The sequence below is a fragment of the Schistocerca serialis genome, chromosome 10 (assembly GCF_023864345.2).
Source record: "Schistocerca serialis cubense isolate TAMUIC-IGC-003099 chromosome 10, iqSchSeri2.2, whole genome shotgun sequence".
NCBI lineage: Eukaryota > Metazoa > Arthropoda > Insecta > Orthoptera > Acrididae > Schistocerca > Schistocerca serialis.
Genome location: NC_064647.1, coordinates 213552578 through 213576035, shown reverse-complemented (window position 1 = coordinate 213576035; position 23458 = coordinate 213552578).

Genomic DNA, 23458 nt, shown 5'->3' with positions numbered 1-23458 from the left:
CTCATTGCCAAAATGTGTATTTTGGTTGCTGTTACCATCATTGCATACTGGTTGCGCAGCGGCAGATTGTACTGCTTGACTGATTATGGTTTTGTTGTTGTTTATAAATTCCGCGACAATGTCGTGGACAACAGCAGGTAATTTTTCTTGCAAGCTCTTGTCAAAATGTTTGTCTTTTTGCTCTATCCAACTGTGACATTCTCTATTAAAATGTAAATGTCCTGTGGCTAGGGCCTCCCGTTGGGAAAGCCGTTCGCCGGGTGCATGTCTTTGATGCATGAGAAGTGGTTGTCAGTGCGTAGTCTTACTTTATCAGAAAGCTGTTCGTCAATTGTGTCAACCTTGTTTTTGACAATGGCAATACGCGTTTTTATATCATCATGCACTGCTGGATAAGATTTAACCTGAGTAACTACTGACTGGCATGTTTTGCTGAGATCGTTCACTTGTTCTTGGATATCTGTAACATCTTTATTTGTGTTTTCTTGTTGTAATGAAAGCTCTGAAAATTTCGCGTTGAGGTCGGACACTTGTCCAGTCAGTCTATTATTTATCTCCTCAACACGGCTACACGAAGTTTAGTTTTACTTTCTGAGTGCAGCTAAAGCTGATTCAATTTTATCTTGTCATGAACTGTTTCCAAAGCATCGCGCGTAGACGTCATCTGTTGGTCGATACGTACGTCAATGTCCTTTTCATCTTGTGTCATTTGATTCTGAATTGATTCCATCTGATTTTTATTGTCAGTCATCAAGTGCTTTTGTTCGCTCATCTGTTTCATAATAGCATCGAACATACTGGCAGTAGTAGTGATGTGCAGCTGCTCCAGCGCCGCCATGTCGTTAGACATGACGTCAGGCAGCAAAATGGATTCAGAACTAGATTTAGGCATATTACTGGTGGACGGTCTACTTTCTAAATTTACGTCACCACCATAGTCAACAATGTGTCGTTCGTTAGTATTAGAGTCAACCGTAACGTCACTTTCATTATTTAATGGCATGTCGGAGTCGGATGCGTCTGTGTCTGCAGTCTCTGGTTCTCCATCTTTTCTAATTGTTTTCTGGCCAGTAGCGTGCCACACGTAATACACGACACAATAAAAATTTAAACTCGTATGTGTAATCAGAATAAATGTAAGAACTAATCTCACTGTGAGACAATGTCTGAAAAAGAAAATAATTGTCGTAAGTAATGGTGGAATTTTGAACACTAATGGCTGCACGCCACATTACGTCGCACAGAACTAAAGTCGGCGATATTGTGAACTGATAAAACTCTATTGTTGCACTGTATGAATGAAAAAAATTTGGAAACCGCGATGTAGCTTAAAATCATTGCTACGGAAACGGAAAATTGTGATAAATCTACCAAGGAAGCTACGATAATACGACATCAGCCGCTGGGCTTGTCTCTTTGGTGGTAGAATATTGCGACCGTGTATGGACAAGATTGACGTAGTGCTAATATCACTTCTCGCACTGTGAGCGGCACAATGAAATCCACCCATATTGCACAACAGTCCTCTCTGAGCTATATACCACCAGTGAAGATGATTCAGAGTGTACCGCAAGACTAACAATAAGCCTGTTATAATGACGTAGTGTCCTCAATCAAAGAACTAGGATATCAAGGAACAAGCACTAATATACTCCGCCACTGCCGGTCCCAAGCACGGGGCCTCATCTCGCAAGTGATGAGGAAGGAGGAGGGGGAGGAGTAACACCTCGTAAAAAACCCTGGGCCCATCTGGCTCCGGATGGTAGAAACCTGTGAGGGCCCCTGCCTAGGGTTACAGGTCATCATCATCATCATCATTTAAGACTGATTATGCCTTTCAGCGTTCAGTCTGGAGCATAGCCTCCCTTATACAGTTCCTCCATGATCCCCTATTCAGTGCTAACATTGGTGCCTCTTCTGATGTTAAACCTATTACTTCAAAATCATTCTTAACCGAATCCAGGTACCTTCTCCTCGGTCTGCCCCGACTCCTCCTACCCTCTACTGCTGAATCCATGAGTCTCTTGGGTAACCTTGCTTCTCCCATGCGTGTAACATGGCCCCACCATCTAAGCCTGTTCGCCCTGACTGCTACATCTATACACTTCATTCCCAGTTTTTCTTTGATTTCCTCATTGTGGACACCCTCCTGCCATTGTTCCCATCTACTTGTACCTGCAATCATCCTAGCTACTTTCATATCCGTAACCTCAACCTTGTTGATAAGGTAACCTGAATCCACCCAGCTTTCGCTCCCATACAACAAAGTTGGTCGAAAGATTGAACGGTGCGCAGATAACTTAGTCTCGGTACTGACTTCCTTCTTGCAGAAGAGAGTAGATCGTAGCTGAGCGCTCACTGCATTAGCTTTGCTACACCTCGCTTCCAGTTCTTTCACTATGTTGCCATCCTGTGAGAATATGCATCCTAAGTACTTGAAACCGTCCACCTGTTCTTTGTTCCTCCTATTTGGCACTCAATCCGTTTATATTTTTTTCCCACTGACATTACTTTCGTTTTGGAGATGCTAATCTTCATACCATAGTCCTTACATTTCTGATCTTGCTCTGAAATATTACTTTGCAAACTTTCAATCGAATCTGCCATCACAACTAAGTGATCTGCATATGCAAGACTGCTTATTTTGTGTTCACATATCTTAATCTCACCATGCCAGTCTATTGTTTTCAACATATGATCCATAAATAATATGAACAACAGTGGAGACAGGTTGCAGCCTTGTCTTACCCCTGAAACTACTCTGAACCATGAACTCAATTTAGTGTCAACTCTAACTGCTGCCTGACTATCCATGTAAAGACCTTTAATTGCCTGCAAAAGTTTGCCTCATATTCCATAATCTTGTAGAACAGACAATAACTTCCTCCTAGGAACCCGGTCATATGCCTTTTCTAGATCTATAAAGCATAGATACAATTCCCTGTTCCACTCATAACACTTCTCCATTATTTGCCGTAAGCTAAAGATCTAGTCCTGACAACCTCTAAGAGGCCTAAACCCACACTTATTTTCATCCAATTGGTCCTCAACTAATACTCGCACTTTCCTTTCAACAATACCTGAGAAGATTTTACCCACAACGCTGATTAAAGAGATACCTCTATAGTTATTACAATCTTTTCTGCTTCCATGTTTAAAGATTGGTGTGATTACTGCTTTTGTCCAGTCTGATGGAACCTGTCCCGACTCCCAGGCCATTTCAATTATCCTGTATAGCCATTTAAGACCTGACAGCCGCTTTATTGCACTGCAATCTATTGACCATTTTTTCCACTTCCTCGAATGTGATCCTATTTCCATCATCATTCTTATCCCATTCTACCTCGAAATCTGAAACATTACTGATCGCATTTTCACCTACATTGAGCAACTCTTCAAAATATTCCCTCCATCAGCCCAAGGCATCCACAGGATTCACCAGCAGTTTTCCTGACCTGTCCAAAATACTTGTCATTTCCCTCTTACCTCCCTTTCGAAGACTGCTAATTACACTCCAGAATGGTTTTCCAGCAGTTTGACCCATAGTCTCCAACCTGTTTCCAAAGTCTTCCCACGATTTCTTCTTGGATGCTGCAATTATCTGTTTGGCTTTGTTTCTTTCTTCAACATAACTTTCTCTGTCTACCTGGGTTCTGGTTTGTAGCCATTTTTGATACGCCTTCTTTTTCCTTTTACAGGCTGCCTTGACTGTATCATTCCATCAAGCTGTTTGCTTCATCCTACTTTTACACACTACTGTTCCAAGGCATTCTTTAGCCACTTCTAGTACTGTGTCCCTGCACCTTGTCCATTCCCTTTCCAATGACTGTAATTGACTACATTCAACTAACTGGTACCTTTCTGAGATCGCTGTTATGTACTTGTGCCTGATTTCCTTATCCTGAAGTTTCTCCACTCTTATCCTCCTACAAATGGACCTGACCTCCTGCACTTTCGGCCTCACAATCCCAATTTCACTGCAGATTAAATAATGATCAGTGTCATCAAAGAATTCCCTGAATACACGTGCGTCCCTCACAGCCTTCCTGAATTCCCGATCTGTTATTATATAGTCAATGACAGGTGAAGCTCCAAAATCCATACCCGTCTGTGTGGTAGCCACTGGTACTCTACTCAGCGTCCGTTGGCTCTGTGAGCTCGGCTGTGCTTGACTCTTCTGGAACTCAAAAACTGCAGTCGAAATTATGTGAAATCCTTTGTGATTTCATCACCGAAACCTCAACACAAACCAATAATCAAGACAGAACAATGGGAAAGAATCCACTACTCTGGGCCCCAGTCAGTAAGTCTGGGTAATAGACCTGATCGTCGAATTCCAGGGGATCAGGCATAACATGAAGAGAATAATCGAAGCTTCTCAAAAACTCTCTAGACAAAGAGAATATTTTACATGGGAACACTCAACACAAACACACTACTGAAGCCAGGTAAATTGAAACAAGTAACAAACACCATGGATAAATTCAACATCAAAATCATGACAATACAGGAAACGCGATTCGCAGGTGAGAACCACTTTGATTCGGAAAATTACAGAATGTATAATAACCATTACAGGAAGTAATCTCAAACTCCTCAGAACAAGATTTGTAGAATACAAATCGATAGTGGACTCTGTAATAGATTTCATCTCAAAATCAGAAAAAAATTCAACACTCACGATACGATCTGGAAACAAAGCCTATACACTAATTCGTGCACATGCCCCCACAAGTAATTGTAACAAGAAGAACACAGCGATGATAGAGGAATTTTGGAAAGATCTGGAAGAAACTACCAGAAAAATCCCCAAGAATCACCTAAAAGTGTTACTAGGGGATTTCAGTGCCCGGTTAGGCAAGGAAAGAAAATTCCGAGACATGACCTTGAAACACACGGCTCACAAGAGAACAAACAAAAATGGAGAGACCTTCATAAATTTTTGCGGGAATGTTGTGCTGGAAATCATGTTAATGCAATTATAGAAACCACACTGAAAACTACTAACTTGTAAATCCCCCAACAACGCTCTAGGAGGATTTCAGGTAGACCAAGTATCAGCATCCATGAAAAACGCTAGAGAAACAATGAACGTAAGCACTAGGAAAGGAGTTTTTTAGTCTGATCATCACCTTCTCCAAATCAAAGCAAAATCAAGAAAACCAACAGACCTTTCAGAACAGATCTAGAGTACCTGCAACTAAACAAGAAAGAAATATTAGAAGAAATTACGAAGATCAACAGCAACAACTGGACAGAACTGTGGCAAAAAATGAGAGAACTGATAAAACTGGGAACACCACCGAGGAAACGGTAAACATCGATAGTGGAAAATGACATGCGACAGAGCCATAGAAGACAGAATACAAACATGGAAAAAAATTTAACAGCCATAGAACACAAGAAAAATGTCTAGAATTCAAAAGGATACAGAAAAACTCTTCAAAAATAATCTGCAGAGAAAAAACGTGGTTACGAAAACAGCAGTTTGAAGGAGATAGAAGAGGACTTCACCAGAAACAAGACACAGAATTTTTACAAAATATTCCGAGAAAATATGACAGGATATCAACTTCCATCTTATGCTTCAAAAGACAAGATTGAACACTGGAAACAAATCCGAATAAAAAGTGTGAAACATTAGCTTGATACTTTGACACATTACTCAACTGCGATTAACCAGAACAGAGATTACAGTTTACAAAACCAGAACCTATCCAGGACTCCGAAGCCCTAACACACGAAGAAGTAGTGAAAATAATGAAATCATTTAAAACTAACAGAGCAGCAGGAGAAGAAGGACTTATTGCAGAAAAATGGAGATTAGACCATGAAAACATTACACCCAAAATACACAGAATAATCAAAAACATCTTGGAAACAGATAAGGTGCCATAAGAATGGAAGTCAGCCCTAATACACCCCCTCCACAAGAAAGGAGACAAACAGACACTAATAACTATAGAGGAATTACGTTACTGCCTGTCACATAAAAAATTATATCCAAAGCTCTGTTAAATTGCCTAGAACCTCAGATATATCAACATATCGGAGCGTACCAAGCTGGGATCAGAAAGGGAATATCGTGCAGTGAACAGATCTGGTGCCTGAGAACAATATTAACAACGAGAAAGTCCAGAAACATCACAATAACATTTGTTGATTTCAAGAAGGCCTACGATTTCACAGACGGAGAAAAAATTTTCGCTACACTGGAAGAAACGAAGGTAGACAACAAGACCAGGAAACTAATCCAGGAAACATAAACAAATATAAAATCCAAAGTGAAGTTAATGGGAGAGACCTCGGAACCGTTCGAAATCAAGACATGAGTGAGAGAGGGAGATTGCATGTCACCCATTTTACTTAACGCAGTTTTAGAGAAAATAATCAGGACATGGGACAAAGGAGTCAATGGGGTAAAGATGAGGAGACAAAAAAATAGAACCATCAATATAAAATGTCTGGCCCTTGCCGATGATATAGCCATCATACCAAATAACAGAAAACAAGCAAAAGAAGCTCTAGACACATTACATGAATTCGCAGCAAGAACAGGACTACAAATTTCGTATGAAAAACCCAGTTCATGGACATAAAATCCACATACAGAAACCCACTGGTAACAAAGTATGGAAAGGTAGCACAAGTAGAAAGTTTCAAATACCTGGGAGAGATTATACAGAAAACAGGAATAAATTCGACAGCGAATGAAGAAAAAGTTGCAAAGCTACAAAAAGCATAGAGAATTACATAGAACCATTACAACAAAAGAGGTATTTCCGTTAGTGCCAAATTAAGACATTACAAAACAGTAGTCTTACCAGAAGCCTTGTATGTCTCAGAAATGACAGCAATCAGGTGAAGAACGAAAATTAGGGAAATGGCAAAGCAATAGAGGAAAATTCTGTGAAAGGTCTATGGGCCAGTTCAGAGACAGGGATCTGGATAAAAAGAGCGACAAAAGAACTGTACAAACAGAGAGAGACAGTTACAAACAACATCCGAAAAAGAAGGGCTAAATTTTATGGGCACATTTATAAATGAACGAAAATAGAATGATCAAGACGATTTTTAACATAGTGATGAGTAATACGATGAAAACCAACTGGGCAAAGGAAACCATGGAAGACCTCAACAAACTAAATATCTCCACAGATGAAATAACGAACAGAGAAACATACAGAGAAAAACTCAGGAAACAGAAATTCGAGGAAACATAAAAAGAGAAGAAACCAGGAAAAAAGTAGACAGAAGAGAGTTTGAAGAAACACAGTGAATATATGAGAGGCTTTTCGGAAGAGAAAAGAAAGAGACAAAATGAACTGCCATGAAAATTGATTGCGTTTTAATGCTCTCCTAAATGGGGAATTAACGATAATATACATATATACTCACCACAGTATGTCGCCAATTGCTTTACTATTCACTTTTCAACAATAAACGAACTAAATAGCAGAGCAATAGTAACGATGCAACGGCTACTACACTGCTATAGGGCTTACGCACTATTTTATTATTACTATTATTGTATTATTATTAGTAGTAGTCAGACACGAAGCATTGGCAGCCTGACGTCTTCCAATAGCAGCCATTTCAGAAATAAAGGTTCGAACAATCAAGTGATTACAAATACAGGGTTATTACAAATGATTGAAGCGATTTCACAGCTCTACAATAACTTTATTATTTGGGATATTTTCACAATGCTTTGCACACACATACAAAAACTTAAAAAGTTTTTTTAAGCATTCACAAATGTTCGATATGTGCCCCTTTAGTGATTCGGCAGACATCAAGCCGATAATCGAGTTCCTCCCACACTCGGCGCAGCATGTCCCCATCAATGAAAGCATCGTTGATGCGAGCTCGCAGTTCTGGCACGTTTCTTGGTAGAGGAGGTTTAAACACTGAATCTTTCACTTAACCCCACAGAAAGAAATCGCATGGGGTTAAGTCGGGAGAGCGTGGAGGCCGTGACATGAATTGCTGATCATGATCTCCACCACGACCGATCCATCGGTTTTCCAATCTCCTGTTTACGAAATGCCGAACATCGTGATGGAAGTGCGGTGGAGTACCATCCTGTTGAAAGATGAAGTCGGCGCTGTCAGTCTCCAGTTGTGGCATGAGCCTATTTTCCAGCATGTCCAGATACACGTGTCCTGTAAGGTTTTTTTCACAGAAGAAAAAGGGGCCGTAAACTTTAAACCATGAGATTGGACAAAACGCCTTAACTTTTGGTGAATTGCGAATTTGCTGCACGAATGCGTGAGGATTCTCTACCGCCCAGATTCGCACATTGTGTCTGTTCATTTCACCATTAAGAAAAAATGTTGCTTCGTCACTGAAAACAAGTTTCGCACTGAACGCATCCTCTTCCATGAGCTGTTGCAACCGCGCCGAAAATTCAAAGCGTTTGACTTTGTCATCGGGTGTTGTAAACGGTAAGGCTTCTGCTTTAGCCTTTTCCGTAAGATTTTCCAAACCGTCGGCTGTGGTACGTTTAGCTCCCTGCTTGCTTTATTCGTCGACTTCCGCGGGCTACGCGTGAAACTTGCCCGCACGCGTTCAACCGTTTCTTCGCTCACTGCAGGCCGACCCGTTGATTTCCCCTTACAGAGGCATCCAGAAGCTTTAAACTGCGCATACCATCGCCGAATGGAGTTATCAGTTGGTGGATCTTTGTTGAACTTCGTCCTGAAGTGTCGTTGCACTGTTACGACTGACTGATGTGAGTGCATTTCAAGCACGACGTACGCTTTCTCGTCTCCTGTCGCCATTTTGTCTCACTGCGCTCTCGAGCGCTCTGGCGGCAGAAACCTGAAGTGCGGCTTCAGCCGAACAAAACTTTATGAGTTTTTCTACGTATCTGTAGTGTGTCGTGACCATATGTCAATGAATGGAGCTACAGTGAATTTATGAAATCGCTTCAATCATTTGTAATAGCCCTGTAGTACACTCCAGGTGACACAGGCGGAGGTGGCGGTAGTAGAGCGTACTCAAGGTACAAAAGAGTAGTACATAGGCGATGCTGTCATTTGTTCTTAGGTGATCCATGTCAAAAGGTTTACGATGTAATTATGGCCCACACAACGAGAATTAACAGACTTTGAACGCAGGCTGGTAGTTCAAGCTAGACGCATGGTTCATTTCATTTCGGAGACATAGCGAATTCAGTTTTCCGAAATCCAAAATGTCAAGGGATCGCCGAGAATACCAGACTGCAATTACTTCTCACCACGAACAACGCATTGGACGGCGGCCTTCGCCCAGGCGAGGTGGCGCAGTGGTTAACGCTCTAGACTCGCATTCGGGAGGGCGACGCTTCAAACCCGCGTCCGCCCATCCAGATTTAGGTTTCCCGTGATTTCCCTGAAACGCTCCAGGAAAATGCCGGGATGGCACGACCGATTTCCTTCCTCAACCCTGACGCAATCAGAGCTTCTGCTCCGTCTTTAATGACCTCGATGTCGAGAGGACGTTAAATCCAATCTTCTTATCTTCACTTAACGACCAAGAGCAGCGGCGTTTGCGTAGAGTTGTCAGTGCCTACAGACAAGCAGTACTATAGGACATAAGCGCATAAATCAATGTAGGCCGTACGACGAACGTATCCGTTAGGACGACGGTGAGAAATTTGGCGTTAATTGGATATGGCAGCAGGTGAGCGATGCGAGTACCTTTGCTAACAGTACGACGTCGCCTGCAGCCCCTCTCCTGGACTCGTGACCATAGATGACTGGAAAACTGCGGCCTGGTCAGATATTCGAAATTTCAGTTGGTAAGAGCTGATGATAGGGTTCGAGTGCAGAGAAGATCCCACGAAGCCATGGCCCAGGTTGTGTGGTGGCTCTGTAGTGATGTGGGCTGTGTTTACATGGAATGAATTGGGTCAGTTGAAATATCTGCCTGCTGTCCTTGGATCAGTTAACTACAATAAATTTGCTAACAGTATGTCTAATTTATCTCCTTGATTTGAAAATTTTAGAAACAAATGGGGAAGATATTCTGTGTAATAATATTATACTCTTTAGCGATTTCTGTGATTCGGAAAATTAAAGCTGTTTGTCGATATAATCCTTTCTCTCAAAAACTGATGATATATAGTACTTGATGCTCACTGGAAGCAAAAGAAGCCCTAGACACACTACATGAAATCGCAGCCAGAACAGGACTACAAATTTCGTATGAAAAAACCCAGTATATGGACGCAAAATCCACAGGCAGAAACTTTTCTCACGAAGTCAGCCGGTGACATTTCTGCAACCTCGTTCAGCAAGGAACGTCAGCTGATCTTAGAGGCTTCATTACTTTCACCTTCATAGACCGTCCGAACTCGTTTCGAGTGCTAATACGGTACGGTCGATGGAGAATGAATCATAGTCGTTGCAATGCCGTAAAAAAGAAATTCGTTGAGAAAAGAGTTCAAAATGGAATATTACTGCTTATGCTGGTTCTAACTACCTATCCATTCTTCATCGATACGCACGCTCTACGAGTCACCACTGTATATGGGGTACATATAGCTCGATCCACAAAATAAGAGCATACCTTTTGGGATTATTAGCAAAATGTATTCTTGAAAAAAAAGTACATATCTGCCCTACACAATGGAAATCATTTCGTTGACAGTTAACTCAGAGTAATTACATGAAGTGAACGTAAAATACAAATCATGCAGTGGCTGCAGTCAACAATGACCAGGCTTTACATAGGAATCTCATCACAATAACCTCGATCAATGGCCCAAGCTCTCACATATAAGTAAAGCTATCTCAAATTCTTTTTGGTAACTGCAGAAATGGAAAGAGGGCTTTTTCTCACATGATTTTTGACTGTGTTTATCTAATAAATTGGGCGCACAACTCGCGAGAGTTCGTTAATGGTACCATAATTATCATTATCTCTTCAAGCATTAGACTTTGTTATTTGGTTTGGATTTTGCAATACTCATCTATTCCTCTGTCTTTCTTATTATAAGCAACCGAGATGAGGTCTCTAAGATCAGTAAGCGGATGCACAAGAGTCGGCAGATAGAAAACAGGAAACACTAGAACGACCATCCTGAAACAATGAGTGGACAAAGATTAGCTTAGCACTTAAGCAGAATACAGACAACTACAGAAAATCTAGATACCAATATGTAGTGTGACAGACATAATAAACTGACAACACGAAGTCCTTGGTGTTAAAGAAATAATTAAAATGCTACTAACGAAGGAAGGACAATCGTACACCCCACTTATAAGGCGAAAACAATCAATTTACCTGCGAGAGAGGTCAGTGCTCTTGTGATTGCTACACTTGCCAAAAAGAAACTGAGACAGACATACTTGTATTTGAAAGTATGAATTGGACGCTTACTTGTAAATCGCGATTCACATCCACAATCAAACGTTGGAACAGTCGTTGTCTCACAAAATTTCAATATTTTGTCTTTCCTCTGGTTCTGTTTATCGTTCTACATATATCCCCAAACATTGCTAATTTCTTTTCTATGTCTCTGTCATACTCGTTACAGCCTAAATAGTTAAAATGTTTGACTTGTTTTACTGTTGATCTCTTAAGTCATCCAGTCACAAATGGTCCACATACTCTATTTCAATTTCATCCTCTATATTCTCTGTGAAGGTTATTGGATTTATTTACTTCAGCAACTTCTTTGTTCTGTTTGATTTAGCATATACATTGTGTTATAACCGATCTTTTGCCTTATCTTTAGGAGGTATTTTACTTTCAAAGACACTGACTTTGTCTTTTTATCTGAAATAGTCAGCTGGTATTCTTCACAAACCTTATCTTCATAGTCCGCCAGCAGTATGGCATCGACCGCATGTAAAAGACAATTCAGTTGGGAATTACTCTTAGTCAGCATTTCCCCTTTAATAATCTCCTTCCGTTTCCGAACTGCTTCAAAATGGTTCAAATGGCTCTGAGCACTATGGGACTCAACTGCTGAGGTCATTAGTCCCCTAGAACTTAGAACTACTTAAACCTAACTAACCTAAGGACATCACACACATCCATGCCCGAGGCAGGATTCGAACCTGCGACCGTAGCGGTCTTGCAGTTCCAGACTGCAGCGCCTTTAACCGCACGGCCACTTCGGCCGGCGAACTGCTTCATCTAAGTAAATGTTGAAATGTACAGATGAAATGCTGCGCTCTTTTCTTCTTTGTTTTGGCTATAGGCTATGTTAGAGTACCAATTATATATGAAATTAGAGTCGTGTGTTTGTATAGACTTCATGAAAGGTTAATAAAGTACTGTGGATATCCTCTTCTCCACACAATTCTCCACAGTTTCTTTCTATCAACATTGTCGAATGCCTCAATAAAATCAATGAACGCTATATGGTTTTCACTATTATTACCTGTCTACTTTCCATTTTTTTATTTTATTATAAATACGGCATCTAACGTCGATCAGCCCCTCTGAAGTCACATTTGTTCTCTGCCTAATAAATTTTCAACTATAATCTTTAACCTCTCGTTCACTATTCTTGCACAAACTTTTATGTGGTGTCAAGTAAGCTGATTCCCCTACAGTTTTCGTAGCTAACGCCGTCACTTTTTTTTTTTAATAGTGATATCTCTTTGGTTTCTGATGTTGCTTCTGTAATAGCTCCCTTTCTCCAGCACATATTAAATAAATGCAGTAATCTCTTTTGTAGCAGGAGGCTTCCAGTTCACCGTTTACACCATCCAAACAAGTAGCTCAATTTCATCCTCTATATTCTCTGTGAAGCACGTATCTTCAGACTAAAGGAGCTTGTAATGTTCAATCCATTTTTCTTGTTGGCTTTATTTATTTGAGCAACTTCTCATTTCTGTTTGAATTAGCATATACATTGTTTTATAAGCGATCTTTTGCCTTCTGTGAGCATCGTCTTCTATTACACTTATAAGCCTGTCCCAAGATTCTTGCCAAGCTCTTTTCGCTGCTCGATTTCCTGCATGACTCGCTTGTTTGTACATCTGATGATTCTTCTGTGTCAGTTCGTTGATTATACTTGAGATAAGCATCTTGGTTTTTCCTTGTAAGTTTATCTACTTCTTGTGTCTAAATTTTTAACCCTTTCTTCCTTCTTATCTTTTTTTATAAGGCTTCTTCAGCAGCTTTCTTAACTGCAGTGTCTATATTTTTCCATTCCTTCTCTATTTCTTCCACTTATTCTTTCTTCTGATTATATCTCTTCTCGTACACATCTCATATGATTCGATCATTTAGTACACATACTTTGTAATTTTCTTCTTTCACCTTTGTATCTTCATTTCTATACATATCAGTTTGAGATATTACCTGTACACTTTTCCGTCTATTACTTTTCGATTAATGGTAATGTAGTCAATAAGAGACTTAAATGCTCTGACTGACGTGTTTATTTAAGGATATCTTTTGTGCGGAAGAATGTATTGCTCTACGTTTAGTTTGTATATGAAATAGACGAAAGGGAAGAAACGGGAAAGGACACATGGTTGATTAGTGACTTCCAGGCGCACAGTGCATTGTGAAAATGGTGAAAGCCCAAAATTCGTGCTCTATAGGGATTCGAACCCGGGTTTACCGCTTCTCACGAGAGGTTGCCTTAACCGCTTTGGCCATCCGGAAACGGTCCCTGACAGACCGAATTTCAAACCTATCGACCACTGTAATTCAGCGCTTTCGTCCATTATCCCCGTACTAGCGAATTATTGATTCACGATGTTAGCGCGTCAGCACTGAAACAAATGTCATGGAGCCGTCACAGATATATATGTGTTGTTGTTGTTGTTGTGGTCTTCAGTCCTGAGACTGGTTTGATGCAGGTACTCTATCCTGTGTAAGCTTCTTCATCTCACGGTACCTACTGCAACCTACATCCTTCTGAATCTGTTTAGTGTATTCATCTGTTGGTCTCCCTCTACGATTTTTACCCTCCACGCTGCCCTCAAATACTAAATTGGTGATCCCTTGATGCCTCAGAACATGTCCTACCAACCGATCCCTTCTTCTAGTCAAGTTATGCCACCAACTTCTCCCCACTCCTATTCAATACCTGCTCATTAGTTATAAAATGGTTCAAATAGCTCTGAGCACTATGGGACTTAACATCTATGGTCATCAGTCCCATAGAACTTAGAACTACTTAAACCTAACTAACCTAAGGACATCACACAACACCCAGTCATCACGAGACGGAGAAAATCCCTGACCCCGCCGGGATTCGAACCCGGGAACCCGGTCGTGGGAAGCGAGAACGCTACCGCACGACCACGAGCTGCGGACATTAGATATATGATCTACCCATCTAATCTTCAGCATTCTTCTGTAGCACCACATTTCGAAAGTTTCTATTCTCTTCTTGTCCAAACTAGGTATCGTCCATTTTTCGCTTCCATACATGGCTACACTCCATACAAATAGTTTAAGAAACGACTTCCTGACACTTAAATCAATACTCGATCTTAACAAATTTCTCTTCTTCAGAAACGCTTTCCTTGCCATTGCCAGTTCACATTTTATATCCTCTCTACTTCGACCATCATCAGTTATTTTGATCCCTAAATAGCAAAACTCCTTTACTACTTTATGTGTCTCATTTCCTAATCTAATTCCCTCACCATCACCCTACTTAATTCGACTACATTCCATTATTCTCGTTTTGTTGTTGTTGATGTTCATCTTATACCCTCCTTTCATGACACTGCCCATTCCGTTCAATTGCTCTTCCAAGTCCTTTGCTGTCTCTGACAGAATTACAATGTCATCGGCGAACGTCAAAGTTTTTATTCTTCTCCATGGATTTTAATACCTACTCCGAATTTTTCTTTTGTTTCCTTCACTGCTTGCTCAATATACAGATTGAATAACAACTGGGCTAGGCTACAACCCTGTCCTACTCCCTTCCCAATGACTGCTTCCCTTTCGTGCCCCTCGACTCTTATAACTGCCATCTGGTTTCTGTACAAATTGTAAATAGCCTCTCTCTCCCTGTGTTTTACCCCTGCCACCTTCAGAATTTGAAAGAGAATAATCCAGTCAACATTGTCAAAAGCTTTCTCTAAGCCTACAAATGCTAGGAACGTAGGTTTTCTTTCCTTAATCTAGCTTCTAAGATAATTCATAGGGTCAGTATTGCCTCACGTGTTCCAACATTTCTACGGAATCCAAACTGATCTTCCCCGAGGTCGGCTTCTACCAGTTTTTCCATTCGTCTGTAAAGAAATCGCGTTAGTATTTTGCATCCGTGACGTATTAAACTGATAGTTCGGTAATTTTCACATCTGTCAACACCTGCTTTCCTTGGGATTGGAATTATTATATTCTTCTTGAAGTCTGAGGATATTTCGCCTGTCTCATACATCTTGCTCACCAGATGGTAGAGTTTTGTCAGGACTGGCTCTCCCAAGGCCGTCAGTAATTCTAATGGAATGTTGTCTACTCCCGGGGCCTTGTTTCGACTCAGGTATGTGTGTAGCGAACCAGAAAAATGTAGACACTTTTTGATAGTCAATAGTAACGGAACAAAATGACATACTGACATACCGTTACAATTCTTGCACCGGAAGGGGGGGGGGGGGGGGAGATCAATTTACGTGTTCAAAGCCACCCCCATTGGCAGCCAAACAACGTACATGCCGCTCAACTGTTGACCGAACTGCAGCAGTCAGCTGAGCCGGTGTGATAGCCGCACAGAAACTCTCAGTGGTTTCTCTTTGCTCGTTCAGTGTAGCTGATAAACTTCATTTTTCAAGGTCCCCCATACGTAGATGTCAAGATGTGTAAGGTCGGGAGACCATGGTGGGTACTCAACAACTCCTCTACCACCCATCCATAGTTCACATTGATTTTCACCCAGGTAGGTTCTGACATCACTGTGGTAGTGAGGTGGATCACCTAGTCGTTGTAGGTAAAATCTTTCATTTGCGGACACCTCTCAGATGGATGTTTGAAGCATATGGAGATACGTCTAATCAGTTACGGTACATTAATGTGCCAGTCAAAACGCGCTATGACGGGTCACACCACACATTAACGCCCGGCAGATTAATATTTTTATCCACGTGAAGGTGAGGATTGTCAGTATCCTAGTACACGTATTTGTGGCGGTTACAGAACCGTTCAGTTTGAATTGCGCCTCGCCAGAACAGACTACGCAATCCGTTAATCCTCGCAAGTCTTCAAACCACTCGCAGTATTCCATCCTTCTATCCGGGTCATCCTCGTTCATACCGTGCAGCGAGGTGGGAATGTGCACTACCCACTCCGCCGCCTTCAGAATTCGTCGTACGCTTCTTCGGCTTTCCCCTCTTTCACGTGCATCCAGCTTCACAGATATTTTAGGGGACCTAGTAAAATGTTGCAACATAGCAGCGCTAGAAACTGGACTTGTTGATATTTTTTGCTCTGCCCGACTTTTCCTTATGCACACTCTGAGCAGATTATGCAGATTTAAATGAGTACGAACGTGATGTTATAGTCGGCGCAGGAGCGATAGGACACAGCAAATAAATGGCTCTTGAGCACTATGGGACTTAACTTCTGAGGTCATCAGTCCCTTAGAACTTTGAACTACATAAACCTAACTAACCTAAGGACATCACACACACCCATGCCCGAGGCAGGATTCGAACCTGCGATCGTAGCGGTCGCGCAGTTCCAGACTGTAGCGCCTAGAACCGCTCGGCCACTCTCTGAGCACTATCGTCGGCTTCCAATTTATCCAGAGTACAATAAATTGTTGTACCTGTTGGTGGCTGAGTTCCGTACACATTACGCCAATGCCGTTGTACCTCTATCATGTTCCCGTACTTCCAGTATCACAAAAATACGGCTTTGCGCTGTTCAAACGATAATCTTACTCCAGTCATTTCGGCTCTGTCATGAGCTGGAAAACGGGTGCCAAGATCTCTTGAGAAAACAATGGACAACTATACCGCGCAAAATTGTTGCGCTATGTCATTTTCTTCCAAAGACATTATCAAAGAGTGCCTACATTGTTTCTGAGCCCTTGTAACTAGATGTCAAGTGAGAGGAGATCATGACGTTCAAATGAATAATATTCAGCAGAGCTCCACGTTGACAGAAACATACACAACTGGCCATTAAAACTGCTACACCAAGAAGAAATGCAGATGATAAACGGGTATTCATTGGACAATTATACTAGAACTGACATGTGATTACATTTTCACGAAATTTGGGTGCATAGAAACTGAGAAATCAGTACCCAGAACAACCACCTCTGGCCGTAATAACGGCCTTGATACGCCTGTGGATTGAGTCAAATAGAGCTTGAATGGCGTGTACAGGTACAGCTGAGCATGCAGCTTCAACACGATACCACGGTTCATCAAGAGTAATGACTGGCGTATTGTGACGTGCCAGTTGCTCGGCCACCATTGACCAGACGCTTTCAATTGGTGAGAGATCTGGAGAATGTGCTGGCCAGGGCAGCAGTCGAACATTTTATGCATCCAGAAAGGCCCGTACAGGACTTGCAACATGCGGTCGTGCATTATCCTGCCGAAATGTAGGCTTCGCAGGGATCGAATGAAGGGTAGAGCCACGGGTCGTAACACATCTGAAATGTAACGATCACTGTTCAAAGTGCCGTCAATGCGAACAAGAGGTGACCGACACGTGTAACCAATGGCACCCCATACCATCATGCCGGGTGATACGCCAGTGTAGCGATGACGAATACACGCTTCCAATGTGCGTTCACAGTGATGTCGCCAAACACGGATGCGACCATCACGAAGCTGTAAACAGAACCTGGATTCATCCGAAAAAATGACCTTTTGCCATTCGTGCACCCAGGTTCGTTGTTGAGTACACCATCGCAGGCGCTACTGTCTGTGATGCAGCGTCAAGGGTAACCACAGCCGTGGTCTCCGAGCTGATAGTCCATGCTGCTGCCCTCCTGAACCCACCGATTCCATATTCTGCTAACAGTCATTTTATCTCGACCAACGCGGGCAGCAATGTCACTATACGACAAACCACAATCGCGATAGGCTACAATCCGACCTTTATCAAAGTCGGAAACGTGATGGTACTCATTTCTCCAGCTTACACTAGGCATACAACAACGTTTCACCAGACAACGCCGGCAACTGCTGTGTGTGTATGATAAATCTGTTGGAAACTTTCCTCATATCAGCACGTTGTAGGTGTCGCCACCGGCGCCAACCTTGTGTGAATGCTCTGAAAAGCTAATTATTTGCATATCACAGCATCTTCTTCGTGTCGGTTAAATTTCTCAATTTCACGTCTGTAGCACGTCATCTTCGTGGTGTAGCAATTTTAATGGCCAGTAGCGTAGATACCATAATTCCCCTTACCTGTCATCGCAGCAACCAATGCCAACAGCTGTCGACGTTGATCAATTGGCTTATTAACAGGATAACGCCTGTGAAGCTGAACTGTGCTCAAGCTGAAGATGCTACTTTTTCAACATGATTAATTGTCCCAGTGAAGTAGGTCGTTTGGGTGAGAATCTTGCTAGAAAGCGCGTGGGCAAATCTATGCTGGGCTCGGCAGAGTTCGACAGGTTATCAGAAGTTTCTCGCTCGAGACTCTCGTTGGCCTATACGACATGAAAAACGGCCTCTTTAATATATTCCGCAGTTTGGAGTTTGCTGGTAAAACTTACCTGACAAAAATATATTGTAGCGAAGAAATTAGGCGAAGTCATGCTTGTAGAACACCTGCAGCCAACACTGGATAACCCACTTATGTGATAAATTTTTCATTCCTGTCTCTGATGAAGTTTTGCAGGTGACCCATTTAGCATCCTGCACAACGCCACTGACATATTCACAGTTTACGTAGCACGCTACGAAAGTACAAGTTCTAAATTCCTTCGCCGGTGTTCCGTGAACATGAATGTGATTTGAAGAGTATTTTCTCTGCGGTTCGTTTCACGATTCGCACGTTCCACTTCTCAGGAACCAAAATTGACGTCATAAATCAGGCAGCTATGTATTCATCGCTACTAAGTCGCTGAGTGAATTTGGTCTGTTAATTGCGAAGACACCCGGTTGTTGTAGCTCGGAAAAAGTTTACATTACCCTATAAGTTGAGCTTCATGAGACATAACATTCGTAATATAATCATTTTTTTTTTTTTCCTCTGTCTTGTGACTCGTTCCTCCACGAGTTCCTTTCTACATCTACATCTACATGGATACTCTGCAGATCACCTTTAAGTGCCTGGCAGAGGGTTCATCGAACCACTTTCACAACTCTCTATTATTCCAACCTCGTACAGCGCGCGGAAAGGATGAATACCTATATCTTTCCGTACGAGCTCTGATTCCCTTATTTTATGGTGGTGATCGTTCCTCCATATGTAGTTCGGTGTCAACAAAATATTTTCTGATTCGGAGGAGAAAGTTGGTGGTTGGACTTTCGTGAGAAGATTCCGTCGGACGAAAAACGCCTTTCTTTTAATGATTTCCAGCCCAAATCCTGTATCATCTCTGTGACACTCTCTCCCATATTTCGCGATAGTAAAAACGTGCTGCCTTTCTTTGAACTTTTTCGATGTACTCCGTCAATCCTATCTGGTAAGGATCCCACGCCGCGCAGCTAGTATTCTAAAAGAGGAGGGACAAGTGTAGTGGAGGCAGTCTCCTTAGTAGGTATGTTAAATTTTCTAAGTGTCCTGCCAATAAAACGCAGTCTTCGGTTAGCCGTCCCCACAACATTTTCTATGTGTTACTTTCCAATTTAAGTTGTTCGTAATTGTAATACCTAGATATTTAGCTGAATTTAGGGCTTTTAGATTAAACTGATTTATAATGTAACCGAAATTTAACGAGTTCCTTTTAGCACACATGTGGATGACCTCACACTTTTCGTTATTTAGGGTCAACTACCACTTTTCGCACCATTCCGATATTTCTTCAAAATCGTTTTGCAGTTTGTTTTGATCTTCTGATGACTTTATTAGTCGATAAACGACAGCTTCATCGGCAAACAACCGAAGACGGCTGCTCAGATTGTCTCTTTCGCTAATCTTTTCATGTCATATGGCACTATGTAATGCACATCTTTCTCCGGGGGACAAATATTAATTATTATCAGTAGTAGTATATTAAGCTGCAAATTATCTTTTTAAACCTGTGTGGTCTCCCTGGTGTGCCTAGTCGGCTACAAGTCCCCGTCACGCCGTCCACTCTAACAACAGAGTACACATAGGGTTGAAGACCTGGGGAAAGGAAGGTATCATCACAATTTGAATTTTGAGTAATATAACTTTCTTACCTTTATTGGTCGTTGTTGCACGCTCGTGGTCCAGTGATGAATCTCGCCATCCGCTGTTTGTTAAATCAATTTGAGGTCCAGGTTGTGTATTCTGCTGCGTAAGAACTGACACATATTTAAACTTCCAACTTTTATTTTATAAATGCTGATCGCGACGATATTCAATAATTTTCAATGTAACAGCTTTTCCAATACATCATTTCGTTCCCTCTATCCCTGACCTTCTCAAAGCAAGCGTATTACAATACGTCTCAACACCAACTGCCCATTGTCTCTACACCCGCCAACCACCGGCTCCTGTCCACAGACCTTACAAACTGTGCAGTATTGCCAACCTTGGTTGTATATCGATATTTTATACGTCGCACGTATACATACACTCCTGGAAATTGAAATAAGAACACCGTGAATTCATTGTCCCAGGAAGGGGAAACTTTATTGACACATTCCTGGGGTCAGATACATCACATGATCACACTGACAGAACCACAGGCACATAGACACAGGCAACAGAGCATGCACAATGTCGGCACTAGTACAGTGTATATCCACCTTTCGCAGCAATGCAGGCTGCTATTCTCCATGGAGACGATCGTAGAGATGCTGGATGTAGTCCTGTGGAACGGCTTGCCATGCCATTTCCACCTGGCGCCTCAGTTGGACCAGCGTTCGTGCTGGACGTGCAGACCGCGTGAGACGACGCTTCATCCAGTCCCAAACATGCTCAATAGGGGACAGATCCGGAGATCTTGCTGGCCAGGGTAGTTGACTTACACCTTCTAACGTTGGGTGGCACGGGATACATGCGGACGTGCATTGTCCTGTTGGAACAGCACGTTCCCTTGCCGGTCTAGGAATGGTAGAACGATGGGTTCGATGACGGTTTGGATGTACCGTGCACTATTTAGTGTCCCCTCGACGATCACCAGTGGTGTACGGCCAGTGTAGGAGATCGCTCCCCACACCATGATACCAGGTGTTGGCCCTGTGTGCCTCGGTCGTATGCAGTCCTGATTGTGGCGCTCACCTGCACGGCGCTAAACACGCATACGACCATCATTGGCACCAAGGCAGAAGCGACTCTCATCGCTGAAGACGACACGTCTCCATTCGTCCCTCCAATCACGCCTGTCGCGACACCACTGGAGGCGGGCTGCACGATGTTGGGGCGTGAGCGGAAGACGGCCTAATGGTGTGCGGGACCGTAGCCCAGCTCCATGGAGACGGTTGCGAATGGTCCTCGCCGATACCCCAGGAGCAACAGTGTCCCTAATTTGCTGGGAAGTGGCGGTGCGGTCCCCTACGGCACTGCGTAGGATCCTACGGTCTTGGCGTGCATCCGTGCGTCGCTGAGGTCCGGTCCCAGGTCGACGGGCACGTGCACCTTCCGCCGACCACTGGCGACAACATCGATGTACTGTGGAGACCTCACGCCCCACGTGTTGAGCAATTCGGCGGTACGTCCACCCGGCCTCCCGCATGCCCACTATACGCCCTCGCTCAAAGTCCGTCAACTGCACATACGGTTCACGTCCACGCTGTCGCGGCATGCTACCAGTGTTAAAGACTGCGATGGAGCTCCGTATGCCACGGCAAACTGGCTGACACTGACGGCGGCGGTGCACAAATGCTGCGCAGCTAGCGCCATTCGACGGCCAACACCGCGGTTCCTGGTGTGTCCGCTGTGCCGTGCGTGTGATCATTGCTTCTACAGCCCTCTCGCAGTGTCCGGAGCAAGTATGGTGGGTCTGACACACCGGTGTCAATGTGTTCTTTTTTCCATTTCCAGGAGAGTATATGAAAAACATAGTATGAAAAATGAAAAGTGTTTAAGTATTTATAATATAAAAAAATGGTTCAAATGGCTCTGAGCACTTTGGGACTTAACATCTTAGGTCATCAGTCCCCTAGAACTTAGAACTACTTAAACCTAACTAACCTAAGGACATCACACACATCCATGCCCGAGGCAGGATTCGAACCTGCGACCGTAGCATCCCCGCGGTTCCGGACTGCAGCGCTAGAACCACACGGCCACCGCGGCCGGCTTTTATAATATAGTTCTGTGGCAATATACCTCATGATTGTCCTCATATTAACAGTTTTGTAACAAAATAATAATATGTTTATGTTTACGTAGTTAAAGTTCACTTGCTCCTTCAAGTTGATTGACGGCACCGCACACTTCGTCAGCCGGTGTTATCGGTAGTTTCTGTAGTCCGTTACATTATAACTTGCAACCTGCGTCCTCAGTTATTTGATGGATGTATTCCAATCATTATCTTCCTCTACAGTTTTTACTCTCTATAGCTCTCTCTAGTGCCACAGAGGCTACTCCCTGATATCTTATCACGTGTCCTATCTCCTGTCCCTTCGTCTTGTCAGTAGTTTCCTATGATTCTTTCTTCGCCGATTCTGCAAATAACCACCTCGTTTCTTCTCTTATCAGTACACTTATCTTTCAACATTTTGCTGTAGCTGTACATCTCAAATTCTTTGATTTTCTTCTGTTCCAGTTTTTTCACTGTCCATGGTTCACTGTCATACAATGCAGTGATCCCAAAGTACATTTCCAAGTTAAAGCTTATGTCTGATACTAGTAGTCTTCTCTGGACCAGCAGTTCCGTCTTTGGCAGTGCCAGTCTGCTTTTTGTGTCCTCCTTTCTCTATTCGTCATGGGTTATTCCGCTAGCTACGTAGTAGAATTCCTCAGCTTCACTGCTCCGTGACCCTCAATTCTGATGTTAAGATTCTCGCTGTTCTCACTTCTGCTTCATCGCATTACTTTCATCGTTCTTAGATTTTTTCTCAATCCTTATTCTGTGTTCATTACACTGTTCGTTCCGTTCAACAGATATCCCATAATTCTTCATCATTTCCACTGAGGATAGCAATATCATCAGTGAATCTCATCACTTACATCCTATCACCCGTAATTTGAATCCTACTCTTGAATCTTTCTTTTATTTCCCTGATTGTTTTTCCGATGTGTAGACTGAAAATTAGGAGCGAAACACTATATACTTTGACTTGGCAAAGTTTTACAGAAGTTCGAAATATGGCGCGTAACTCAGTGCGAGATGTTTTTAGTGATTGCCACAACGAAATTCTGTCTCGAATTCTAGCAGAAAACCCAAAGAGATTCTGGTCATACATAAAGCACACCAGTGGCAAGACGCAATCAATACCTTCACTGCGCG